We start from the raw sequence: 13,598 nt of genomic DNA, 5'->3' as shown, positions 1-13,598 counted from the left end.
TGCCTGGGTTCGATCCCAGAAGGTCCCACGACTCGCCTTTTGTCGGACGGGGAAGTAAATGTAAATGTTTCTAGGATATTTCTTGCTTACTTTTTCAAAAGGTCCTATGTACATTTGAAACCCATAGCGCATTGGTTGTTTTGAAAAAGTAATCGTGGCTTTCATGTGCAGGAACTGACCAGATTCGTTTCTCAGAAGGATTTAAGAATATTTTTATAAATTATTTCATATATTTAATTTTACTATATTTTTTTTTATTTCACGTTGCCTTACGCCAAATTGTGAATTTATATTCTAGGGATATAGAACTACAAATCTTATCGCTTTCATGTGCAGGAACTGAATCTGGCTTGTATCCAAGAAGGATTTCAGAATTATTATATAATGTATTTTAAATAATTAATAATTATTTAGATAATTGTATATAAATTTTTAAAATTTTTTTTTCAATTTCTCCCTTATGTCAAGTTGTAAAGGGGTAATTCTCCGCCAACTCACACAGCAGTTGCCCCGACCCCTCTTCGATTTGCGTGAAACTTTGTCCTAAGGGGTAACTTTTGTCCCTGATCACGAATCCAAGGTCCGTTTTTTGATATCTCGTGACGGAGGGGCGGTACGACCCCTTCCATTTTTGAACATGCGAAAAAAGAGGTGTTTTTCAATAATTTGCAGCCTGAAACGGTGATGCGATAGAAATTTGGTGTCAAAGGGACTTTTATGTAAAATTAGACGCCCGATTTGATGGCGTACTCAGAATTCCGAAAAAACGTATTTTTCATCGAAAAAAACACTAAAAAGGTTTTAAAAATTCTCCCATTTTCCGTTACTCGACTGTAAAAATTTTTGGAACATGTCATTTTATGGGAAATTTAATGTACTTTTCGAATCTACATTGACCCAGAAGGGTCATTTTTTCATTTAGAACAAAAATTTTCATTTTAAAATTTCGTGTTTTTTCTAACTTTGCAGGGTTATTTTTTAGAGTGTAACAATGTTCTACAAAGTTGTAGAGCAGACAATTACAAAAATTTTGATATATAGACATAAGGGGTTTGCTTATAAACATCACAAGTTATCGCGATTTTACGAAAAAAAGTTTTGAAAAAGTTGGTCGTCATCGATCATGGCCGTTCATGGTCACCCGCGACAGACACGGACGACGAAATAAAGAGAAACGCAAAAAGTAACTTTTTCAAAACTTTTTTTCGTAAAATCGCGATAACTCGTGATGTTTATAAGCAAACTCCTTATGTCTATATATCAAAATTTTTGTAATTGTCTGATCTACAACTTTGTAGAACATTGTTACACTCTCAAAAATAACCCTGCAAAGTTAGAAAAAACACGAAATTTTAAAATGAAAATTTTTGTTCTAAATGAAAAAATGACCCTTCTGGGTCAATGTAGATTCGAAAAGTACATTAAATTTCCCATAAAATGACATGTTCCAAAATTTTTTACAATCGAGTAACGGAAAATGGGAGAATTTTTAAAACTTTTTTAGTGTTTTTTTCGATGAAAAATACGTTTTTTCGGAATTCTGAGTACGCCATCAAATCGGGCGTCTAATTTTACATAAAAGTCCCTTTGACACCAAATTTCTATCTCACCACCGTTTCAGGCTGCAAATTATTGAAAAACACCTCTTTTTTCGCATGTTCAAAAATGGAAGGGGTCGTTCCGCCCCTCCGTCACGAGATATCAAAAAACGGACCTCGGTTTCGTGATCAGGGACAAAAGTTACCCCTAAAGACAAAGTTTCACGCAAATCGAAGAGGGGTCGGGTCAACTTTTCCCGATTTCGTGTGAGTTGGTAGAGAATTACCCAAAGGTATATTTCAGGGCTATAGAACTAAAAATTCTGATAAGCAGGAACTGAATTAGTCTTCCATCCCAGAAGGGTTTTTAAATTATTTCATTATTTATTTCAACAGCCCCTTTAAAAAGTTTTTATTTTATTTAATTATTTATTTAAGAAAGAACAGAGTTTCTAGAAATTTTGATAATAAGATATTTGACATGGCCTAATGCCGATGTATAAATTTATACTTCTTGTATATAGAATAAAAAATTCATATTACTAACTTGAACTGGATTTGAATCAGACTCCCTTCCCAGAGGGATTTTTTATTAATAGTTTATTTTGAATATTTGATATTTTATTTTTTTGGACTGGATTTTTTTTATTTTTTGTTAGTTAACCCGTATAGGCCTGGGTGAAACTGAAATCATTGAAATGGCCATAACTCATCCAATTTGCATACTTCTGGACTCGTTAGAATTTCTATTTTTCGAAAATATGCCGGAAACCCCAAAATTTTTTTGGTGGGTCAACTGGGTAAAAATGGCGATTTTGGGGTCCCGCAAAAATTTTAAACAGCAATCTTTTTTGAAAAAATACAATTTTTCAAGTTATGATTGTTGTTCTACCAGACAGTGCTGGCCAAGCATTCTGGACCACCGGAGATCTTCTGGATTGGGAGGGTAGGTCTCTAACCCCGGGGAAACCGGTCATCCATCCACTTTGGGACCGGTTCCCGGTACTCCGGTGAAACCCGAAATATGGCAAATTATGGGCTTATTATGGACCCAGTCATTTGGGTGTCAAAGTTCATCATTTTCAAATGGTAGGTCATCCATGAACCCCACTTTACGATCTGGCTACTTTGGGACCGGTTCCTGGTTCTCCGGTGAAACCCAGGACATGGCAAATAACGGGATTATTTCAGAACAATTCTGGACCCAGCAATTTGGGTGTCAAAGTTCATAATTTTCAAAATCTAGCTCATCCAGGAACCCCAAAATCATTTTTGACCGATCTGGCCACTTTGGGACCAATTCTTGAAACTTTTATGCAATTCGAAATATATCTTATGACGCGTTTATTTTAGATTAATTTTCGACAAGGCAATATAGGTGCCTAAGTTCATTATTTTTAAAATCAAGCTCATTGATGATCCCCACAATCATTTTTTACCAATCTGGTCCCTTTTTCAAAGAAATTTTGGATCAGGCAATTTGAGTGTAAAAATTCATAATATATAATTTCACAACTACATTGGCTAGTTACTTTTTTCTGCAAGAGCCCCGGAACCGATTCAATAGTTGCCAGATCTGTTCAAAACAAGTTATTGTGATCATGGATGAGCCTGTCCTGAAAATTATGAACTTTGACAACCATCTTGCCTATGCCTAGTCAAAAATCGTTCTGAAATAATCCCATATTTTCAATATTCCAAGTTTCACCGTAGTTTCCAGAATCGGCCCCTAAGTGACCAGATCGGTAAAAAATATTTGTGGGGATCATAAATAAGCTTGATCTTTAAAATGATGATCATTGATATCCATATTGCCTTGTCCCAAATTGTTCTGAAATAATCCCGTTATTTTTCATATTTTGGATTGCACCGGAGTTACTAAAACCAATCACCAAGTGACCAGATCGATCCAAAAGTAATTTTGGAGTTTTTGGATGCCCGACAAAATGATGAACTTTGACACCCAAATTGCTGGGTGCAAAAATTGTTCTGAAATAATTCCGTAATTTGTCATATTCCAGGTTTGGATTAACGGAATCGGTCCTAAAGTGGCCAGATCGGTGCAAGGTGGTTTTAGGGTTCATGGATGAGCTATATTTTGCAAATGATGAACTTTGACACCCACATAGCTGGATCCAAAATTGTTTTGAAATAACCCCGTAATTTGCCATATTTCGGGTTTCACCGGAGTACCAGGAACCGGTTCCAGAGTGGCCAGATTGTGCCAAAAGAGGTTTTAGGGTTCATGGATGTCCTATCTTTTGAAAATGATGAACTTTGACTCCCAAATGGCTGGGTCCATAATAATCACATAATTTGCCATATTCCGGGTTTCACCGGAGTACCGGGAACAGGTTCCAAAGTGGTCAGATCGGTCCAAAAGAGGTTTTGGGGTTCATGGATGTCCTATCTTTCAAAAATGATGAACTTTGACCCCCAAATGGCTGGGTCCATAATAATCACATAATTTGCCATATTCCGGGTTTCACCGGAGTACCGGGAACAGGTTCCAAAGTGGTCAGATCGGTCCAAAAGAGGTTTTGGGGTTCATGGATGTCCTATCTTTCAAAAATGATGAACTTTGACCCCCAAATGGCTGGGTCCATAATAATCACATAATTTGCCATATTCTGGGTTTCACCGGAGTACTAGGAACCGGTTCCAATGTGGTCAGATCGGTCCAAAAGAGGTTTTGGGGTTCATGGATGTCCTATCTTTCAAAAATGATGAACTTTGACCCCCAAATGGCTGGGTCCATAATAATCACATAATTTGCCATATTCCGGGTTTCACCGGAGTACCGGGAACAGGTTCCAAAGTGGTCAGATCGGTCCAAAAGAGGTTTTGGGGTTCATGGATGTCCTATCTTTTGAAAATGATGAACTTTGACCCCCAAATGGCTGGGTCCATAATAATCACATAATTTGCCATATTCTGGGTTTCACCGGAGTACTAGGAACCGGTTCCAATGTGGTCAGATCGGTCCAAAAGAGGTTTTGGGGTTCATGGATGTCCTATCTTTTGAAAATGATGAACTTTGACTCCCAAATGGCTGGGTCCATAATAATCACATAATTTGCCATATTCCGGGTTTCACCGGAGTACCGGGAACAGGTTCCAAAGTGGTCAGATCGGTCCAAAAGAGGTTTTGGGGTTCATGGATGTCCTATCTTTCAAAAATGATGAACTTTGACCCCCAAATGGCTGGGTCCATAATAATCACATAATTTGCCATATTCCGGGTTTCACCGGAGTACCGGGAACAGGTTCCAAAGTGGTCAGATCGGTCCAAAAGAGGTTTTGGGGTTCATGGATGTCCTATCTTTTGAAAATGATGAACTTTGACCCCCAAATGGCTGGGTCCATAATAATCACATAATTTGCCATATTCTGGGTTTCACCGGAGTACTAGGAACCGGTTCCAATGTGGTCAGATCGGTCCAAAAGAGGTTTTGGGGTTCATGGATGTCCTATCTTTCAAAAATGATGAACTTTGACTCCCAAATGGCTGGGTCCATAATAATCACATAATTTGCCATATTCCGGGTTTCACCGGAACAGGTTCCAATGTGGTCAGATTGGTCCAAAAGAGGTTTTGGGGTTCATGGATGTCCTATCTTTCAAAAATGATGAACTTTGACTCCCAAATGGCTGGGTCCATAATAAAACATAATTTGCCATATTCCGGGTTTCACCGGAGTACCGGGAACAGGTTCCAAAGTGGTCTGATCGGTCCAAAAGAGGTTTTGGGGTTCATGGATGTCCTATCTTTTGAAAATGATGAACTTTGGCCCCCAAATGGCTGGGTCCATAATAATCACATAATTTGCCATATTCCGGGTTTCACCGGAACAGGTTCCAATGTGGTCAGATTGGTCCAAAAGAGGTTTTGGGGTTCATGGATGTCCTATCTTTCAAAAATGATGAACTTTGACTCCCAAATGGCTGGGTCCATAATAATCACATAATTTGCCATATTCCGGGTTTCACCGGAGTACCGGGAACAGGTTCCAAAGTGGTCAGATCGGTCCAAAAGAGGTTTTGGGGTTCATGGATGTCCTATCTTTTGAAAATGATGAACTTTGACTCCCAAATGGCTGGGTCCATAATAATCACATAATTTGCCATATTCCGGGTTTCACCGGAGTACCAGGAACCGGTTCCAGAGTGGCCAGATTGTGCCAAAAGAGGTTTTGGGGTTCATGGATGTCCTATCTTTTGAAAATGATGAACTTTGGCCCCCAAATGGCTGGGTCCATAATAATCACATAATTTGCCATATTCTGGGTTTCACCGGAGTACTAGGAACCGGTTCCAATGTGGTCAGATCGGTCCAAAAGAGGTTTTGGGGTTCATGGATGTCCTATCTTTCAAAAATGATGAACTTTGACTCCCAAATGGCTGGGTCCATAATAATCACATAATTTGCCATATTCCGGGTTTCACCGGAGTACCGGGAACAGGTTCCAAAGTGGTCAGATCGGTCCAAAAGAGGTTTTGGGGTTCATGGATGTCCTATCTTTTGAAAATGATGAACTTTGACTCCCAAATGGCTGGGTCCATAATAATCACATAATTTGCGATATTCCGGGTTTCACCGGAACAGGTTCCAATGTGGTCAGATTGGTCCAAAAGAGGTTTTGGGGTTCATGGATGTCCTATCTTTCAAAAATGATGAACTTTGACTCCCAAATGGCTGGGTCCATAATAATCACATAATTTGCCATATTCCGGGTTTCACCGGAGTACCGGGAACAGGTTCCAAAGTGGTCAGATCGGTCCAAAAGAGGTTTTGGGGTTCATGGATGTCCTATCTTTCAAAAATGATGAACTTTGACTCCCAAATGGCTGGGTCCATAATAATCACATAATTTGCCATATTCCGGGTTTCACCGGAGTACCGGGAACAGGTTCCAAAGTGGTCAGATCGGTCCAAAAGAGGTTTTGGGGTTCATGGATGTCCTATCTTTTGAAAATGATGAACTTTGACTCCCAAATGGCTGGGTCCATAATAAAACATAATTTGCCATATTCCGGGTTTCACCGGAGTACCGGGAACAGGTTCCAAAGTAGTCAGATCGGTCCAAAAGAGGTTTTGGGGTTCATGGATGTCCTATATTTTAAAAATGGTGAACTTTGACCCCCAAATGGCTGGGTCCATAATAATCACACAATTTGCCATATTCCTGGTTTCACCGGAGTACTAGGAACAGGTTCCAATGTGGTCAGATTGGTCCAAAAGAGGTTTTGGGGTTCATGAATGTCCTATCTTTTGAAAATGATGAACTTTGACTCCCAAATGGCTGGGTCCATAATAATCACATAATTTGCCATATTCCGGGTTTCACCGGAGTACCGGGAACAGGTTCCAAAGTGGCCAGATCGGTCCAAAAAAGGTTTTGGGGTTCATGGATGACCAACCTTTTGAAAATAATTACAAGCTTGCTCCCATGCTTTTTCATCCAAAGCGCTTAGAAATCATAACCATTTGTTTGGCTGGCCACACCACATGCGCAAAACATTTAAAAAAATATACTATACAATATACTACATCATAATCTATCAAAAGAAACAAAAACGAAAAAAAAAAAAAATATTTATTAATTTATCACCAAACTTCTCCTACCGCGCAACATCAGTAAAGTCACGCATGGCTTGAACAACAACACTCCTGCTGACCAGCGAGGTGCGCTGCCGGCGGGCGGCTGTGAACGCGCGTTGGAGGCAGGCCATGAGATGCGCGCACACACAAACAAACAAACACCAAAAATGATGCAAATTTTCAAAAGTTTGCATTTGTCTAAGAGAGTTTCTCAAAACCTATTCATCCTAGAGATTTGGTCCCAAAGAACAAAATGTAGAGGATGAATTGCTCGAATTTCGTATGTCGTAAAAAAGGTACCTTTTCTAACAACTATTAGGAGATATTTTGAGTCAAAGTTGTCAAAGAGAGTTTCCCGGCATTACAAAAAAATTTCAAAAACTTTTTTAGTGCAAAATGTTCAGCAAAGAGTACTTGAATTTTGCATGTAAAAAGATTTGAGAAAAAACCTTACCATGTTCGAAAATCCCCCACATTTACTTGCACCTTAAGTGATAATAATAGAGCAACTCTCTACGAAATCGGCCGGTTTCGACCATTTTTATTTTTTTTTATTTTTTTATTTGACTTAAGCTTTGTGGGGGCCTTCCCTATGACCAAATAAGCTATTTTGCGTCATTGGTTCACCCATACAAGCCTCCATACAATTTTGGCTGCTGTCCATACAAAAATGGTATGTAAATATTCAAACAGCTGTAACTTTTGAGTGAATTTTCTGATCAATTTGGCGTCTTCGGCAAAGTTGTAGGTATTGTTGAGGACTTTTGAAAAAAATAGGTACACGGAAAAAAAAAATGCAGATTTTTTAATCAACTCTTTTTTCACTAAAATTCAATTTCCCAAAATAAGTATTTTTTGATTTTCGAGATTTTTTGATATGTTTTAAGGGACAAAAATCCGCAACTTTTGAGCCATAGAGAAACATGGTCAAAAAATCTGCCGCCGAGTTATGAATTTTTGAAAAAAAATGAGATTTTTGGAAAAAAATCGAAGTTTGACATTATTTTTTAATGCAAAATTGAATTTGCAATCGAAAAGTACTTTACAGATTTTTTGATAAAGGGCTCCGTTTTCAAGATATAGTCACCGAAAATTTGATTTTAGCGAAATATTTGCAGTTTTTCAATTTTTAAAAATAGTGACCATAAGTGACCGTTTCTAAAAATATTTTTTTTTGAAAAGTTCAGAAAATTTGCTATAAAATTGTCTGAGAGACATTGAAGATTGGACCTCGGGTTGCTGAGATAGAGCCGCTTTATGAAAAAGAAACACGAAAATTGAAGTTTTCTTAATCTCACCAAAATAACCCACCATTTTCTCATGACGTTTCATGATTATTTTTTTTAAATCAAGACTAACATTTTAAAAGGGCCAAGCATTGAATATTACGCCCATTTAAAATGCTAGTCTTGACTTAAAAATTTTCAAAATATTTTTTTCGAAAAGATCGGAAAATTTCACGAATTTTTCACGCATTAAAATTGAAAATCGGACCATTATTTGCTGAGATATGGTCATGAGAAAATGGTGGGTTATTTTGGTGAGATTAAGAAAACTTCAATTTTCGTTTTTTATTTTTTTTTAAGGCAGGTACAAATATTTTTAAAAGTTTTTGTCACCCCCCCCCCCCCCCTTCAAAATTGGCCCGAAAAATCAGGGGGCAAAAAAAAAAAATTTTACAATAAACTTCAAAATTTCAATGAAAATTCAAGTGCAACCAGCTGAAATCAAATTAAAATACATTCTTCTGCGTTTAAAATCATTTTTAGCATGTTTGGGTTTATTAAAAAATCTAAAGATTTTTGGAAAATTTTCGAAGCAAAATCTTTTTTTTCGATACAATTTTTGTTTTTGTCAGATCTTAGATTTTGCAATGATGATTGCAAAACAACTGAACTAGTGTAAAATGCATTTTAAAACACTTTTTGCATTTAAATGTGAAGACTATGGCTTGTTATTTAAATTTTTATATTTTTTTATTTTTTTGCCCCCCCCCCTTGACCACGGCCAGGGCCGAGGGACAAAAAAACTTTTTTAAATATTTGCATCGGCCTAAGCGGCTCTATCTCAGGAACCCGAGGCCCAATCTTCAATGTCTCTTAGACAATTTTATAGCAAATTTTCTGAACTTTAAAAAAAAATATTTTTAGAAAAGGTCACTTATGGTCACTATTTTTAAAAATTGAAAAACTGCAAATATTTCGCTAAATTCAAACTTTCGGTGGCTATATCTTGAAAACGGAGCCCTTTATCAAAAAATCTGTAAAGTACTTTTCGATTGCAAATTCAATTTTGCATTAAAAAATAATGTCAAACTTGTTTTTGCATGAAACTTCGATTTTTTCCAAAAATCACTATTTTTTCAAAAATTCATAACTCGGCGGCAGATTTTTTGACCATGTTTCTCTATGGCTCAAAAGTTGCGGATTTTTGTCCCCTAAAACATATCAAAAAATCTCGAAAATAAATAATTACATATTTTGGGAGATTGAGCTTTAGTGAAAAAAAAGTTGATTAAAAAATCTGCATTTTTTTTCGTGTACCTATTTTTTTCTCAAAAGTCCTCAACAATACCTACAACTTTGCCGAAGACACCAAATTGATCAGAAAATTCACTCAAAAGTTACAGCTGTTTGAATATTTACATACCATTTTTGTATGGACAGCAGCCAAAATTGTATGGAGACTTGTATGGATGAACCAATCACACAAAATAGTTTATTTGGTCATAGAGAAGGCCCCCACAAAGTTTGAACCAAATCAAAAAATACAAATAAAATCCATTTCCGGTTTTGGTAGAGAATTGCTCAATACACTTTTTTGAAGTTGGATCTTAGATAGGGTATTTGTCCCTATTTTGGGCCTACTAAGCCAAGCGCACTTTTAATTTTATGTAAGTAAGGCTGCTATAGGCATACTTATATGTTTTGATTTTATAATTTTTGATTGAGTTTTTGATGATTGTTTTAAATTAAAACTTTTTTACTAACAGAAAACTTTTATTCAAAAACAAGAATATGCTTGAAAATGGTGAATTTCGTCAACAAGAAAAAGTGAAATATTTTTGGAATTGACTTAAAAAAAATGATTGAAGTACAAATCTGTAAAGTTATCAAAAAAAAAAAAAAAAGTATTCGTTTTCGTTTTCGTTTTCGTTTTACGGAGCAAGGTGGGGGACGCGGCCTCAAGTCAGTCCAAGTCCGGTTTCTTGTGGAAAATAGGGTAGTGGCCGAACTAGTATTGCATACCAAATGAACACCACCGGAAGATATAGGGGATCGGGAGGGGGAAGGTGAAAGAAAATTAGTGTAGGTGTGAGTAGTAAGAACTTGGATGACATGAGCAGTTACGGTAATCTAAGTTTAACACTGAATAAAGGAAATCTGAAATTATGATTCAATCAAAAACTAAATTGAGATTTATACAAAAGGAACCTAGGATATATTACTAATTTAATGGAAATCAAATAAATTTACAGGAAAATTAAAGATTTTTTTTTGCGGAGCGAGGTGGGACAGCTAGGATCAAGTCAGTCCAAGTCCGGTTGTGTCAAGGAAAGGTAATGAATGTGTTAGCCTGTGAAGTGCCTTTTACACCCCATGGGGAGCGGGGAAAGAGGACATGATTGGGTAGGTTATAATGAGATTGTGCATGTGAGAGTGTGCACACTTAGATTTTTTTACCGTACTCGGTAAATTTTTTACCGAAATCTCAACAGCCGAGTGCTCGGTAGATAGCTCGGTAAAAGTTTCAACTACCGAGAGCTCAGTAAACGCGAATCTGACAGATGGTTTGAACTTTTACAGAAGACCTCGGTAAAAAATGACCGTTTGCTCGGTACATATTCTGAATTTTTACCGTGCTTACGGTAATGCTTTTATGTGAATTGAATTTATTTTCTTTTTATTTATTCAAAAAGACGACACAATTTATTTACAAACAATGCCTACGTACATTCACAATAACATCACAACTTATTTTTTCTTGATTATTAAACAAAAGCAAAAATGACGACATAAACCAGCTCCTTCTAAAACGGCTCAAAAGATGAAGCTTCGATGTGAGCTGAAAGTAAAAAGATTATTCCAAATAGTAAATAATTTAATTTCCTTAAAAAAAGACAAATACCTGTTATTTTGTTTCAATTTATAGTTTTAAATTACTTTTTTCTGAAGGTACTCAGAGAAATGTCCGACAACAGCGACCAAATAAAAAAATGACAGCATATGATGACATAAGTTTCAACTGAGAGACTCGGTAAAAATTTACTGAGCTTTCATTAAAAAACAAGGTTTTTAGCTGAGTACTCGGTAATTAAATTACCGAGTACCAATAATTTACCGAAAACTAGGGTTTACTGAGTAGCTCAGTGAAATAAGTACTGAAGTACGGTACTTTCAGCGATTTTTTTACCGTAGCTCAGTATATTTTCTAAATTTAACTGACATTTCAGTAAAATTTGATTTTTACATGGTAATTTCGGTAAATTTTTTACCGAGTATTGAGTCCCTGATTTAGTGTGTGTATTGTTGTAAATATTCTAATTTGATATTTCGTTCTCTATCGCCGCTCCCCACAGTGTCATAAAAACCCCGTCTGCAAGAGCAACCCAAAACTAGTTTTGAAGGTTCTAACTGTTTAAAGTAAAACTGTTAAAACTCCCAAAACCAGGATCAAGTAGCACGTGCAAACGGAGTACATTTTCCATACGCTAACGGACTTTTACTGATTGACAACTTGACTGTTCCAACAAAGCAATAAACGCAAAATTAATTATAAGGGAAAATGCCAGAAAAACTTTTTTTAATGGAAATTACTGTATATATAACCTGTAAAGTTAGGAAAAATATAAAGAGTCGAATCTCTGGTTGTCAATAACTAAAGGGACCATCGAGACAGATAAAATAAGAATCCAAAAGCCGATTCGATTAGAAAATCTAAGCAAGGTGTGATCGTCATTGAGATCATATTAACAAAAAGAAAGTTTAAATAAAATCAGATAGACCGTCAAAATAGAGAAAAGTTGGGATAAAGAGAAATGGAAAAAAGAAAGCATCGAAAAATGAAATTTGAAGAACTAAATAAATCTTCTACAGAAGGAGGAATACATAGAGACATTGACAACCAGTGAGCCGACTATAAATAATAAAGACAACTAAAGTCACATACCTGATGATGGGTAATACCTTGGGTAATACCCATCTTACCGATCACTGCACTGGGAAAAGGCACTTTTTGCGGGAGCTGCAATTGCTTGATGGCCTACATGCCTTGGCGATCCCCAGGTTGAAGTTTCAATCGCTTACAGCCGCATCCGGAACATCACGCAGACGCTGTAGTTTCTCATCGTCCTTTTAGTGTTCGTCTTCCTTCCTTCTGGTGTAAGCTGCTTTCTTTGGTTGTTCTGGTTTTATTTCTCGATCTTGATCTGGAACTGGTTGGAAAAGAACAGAAGAAAAAGGACAGCAGTATCTTCGTTTTCGTTTCGTTTTACGGAGCAAGGTGGAGGCGCGGCCTCAAGTCAGTCCAAGTTCGGTTTCTTGTGGAAAAAGGGTAGTGGCCGAACTAGCATTGCATACAAAATGAACAACACCGGAAGATATAGGGGATCGGGAGGGGGAAGGTGAAAGAAAATTAGTGTTGGTGTGAGTAGTAAGAACTTGGATGACATGAGCAGTTACGGTAATCGAAGTTTAACACTGAATAAAGAAAATCTTAAATTGTGATTCAAAGTAAAAAGGCCCGGAATAAATTAAATTATTAGTTAATATAATAAGAAAATGTAACTAATCGGAGATCTATACAAAAGAAACCTATGATGTATTCCAAATTTAAAGGAAATAAAAAAAATACTAGAGAGCAAAAGATGAAAACTAACTGCCGACCTGTCGCGTCTGTCAGTAGTCCTGTCGTACATTACAAATAGAAACAGACACTTTGACCAAATCAACCAATAATTTAAATCCAATTATTCATCTACGGAAACCTAACTCATTTTAATCAACAACCTAAACTAAACTGCCTGAATGTAAATTTAATCTCAAATCCTCAAATGTTTTATTACAACGCCAAATAAGGTAAAGGACCTTTTTAAACCAGCCTTGCCGCTTCCAAAAACCAATAAACATAAATGAACAGTTCATAAGTTGAACACTCGTCATTAAGACGACTATTTCGTGCATTCCAGTTCATTAGGGCACACAAGCTTTGCAAACAAGAGTGTATCTCTATAATACCTTATGTAAACTGTCATTTAAGTGAAGGAGACACACTCTTGTTCACAAAACCCATGCGCCCTTTTGAAATGTTGGGCTTCATTTGATCGTCAAGGCTCCAGTAGACCCTCGATTCGCAACAATGGTAGATACAACCATAATCCGTCAACCGTTAGTTCAACAGATTAACGAATTTTGTCCGATGTCATTACATTATTGATTGACCGAGACTCTATGGAAATT

General features: G+C 36.7%; 1 protein-coding gene across 1 annotated transcript in view; it reads right to left on the bottom strand.

Moving 5' to 3' along the window:
- The window catches only part of LOC120418867 (GPI ethanolamine phosphate transferase 3), a 31,493-nt gene that overhangs the window by 14,962 nt on the left and 2,933 nt on the right, over positions 1–13,598 (bottom strand). The window lies entirely within an intron of this gene.

The sequence above is a fragment of the Culex pipiens genome, chromosome 3, assembly GCF_016801865.2.
Source record: "Culex pipiens pallens isolate TS chromosome 3, TS_CPP_V2, whole genome shotgun sequence".
In the NCBI taxonomy this organism is placed as follows: domain Eukaryota; kingdom Metazoa; phylum Arthropoda; class Insecta; order Diptera; family Culicidae; genus Culex; species Culex pipiens.
The sequence above is the reverse complement of the archived record's forward strand: the minus strand, read 5'-3'. Positions and strand labels throughout refer to the sequence as shown.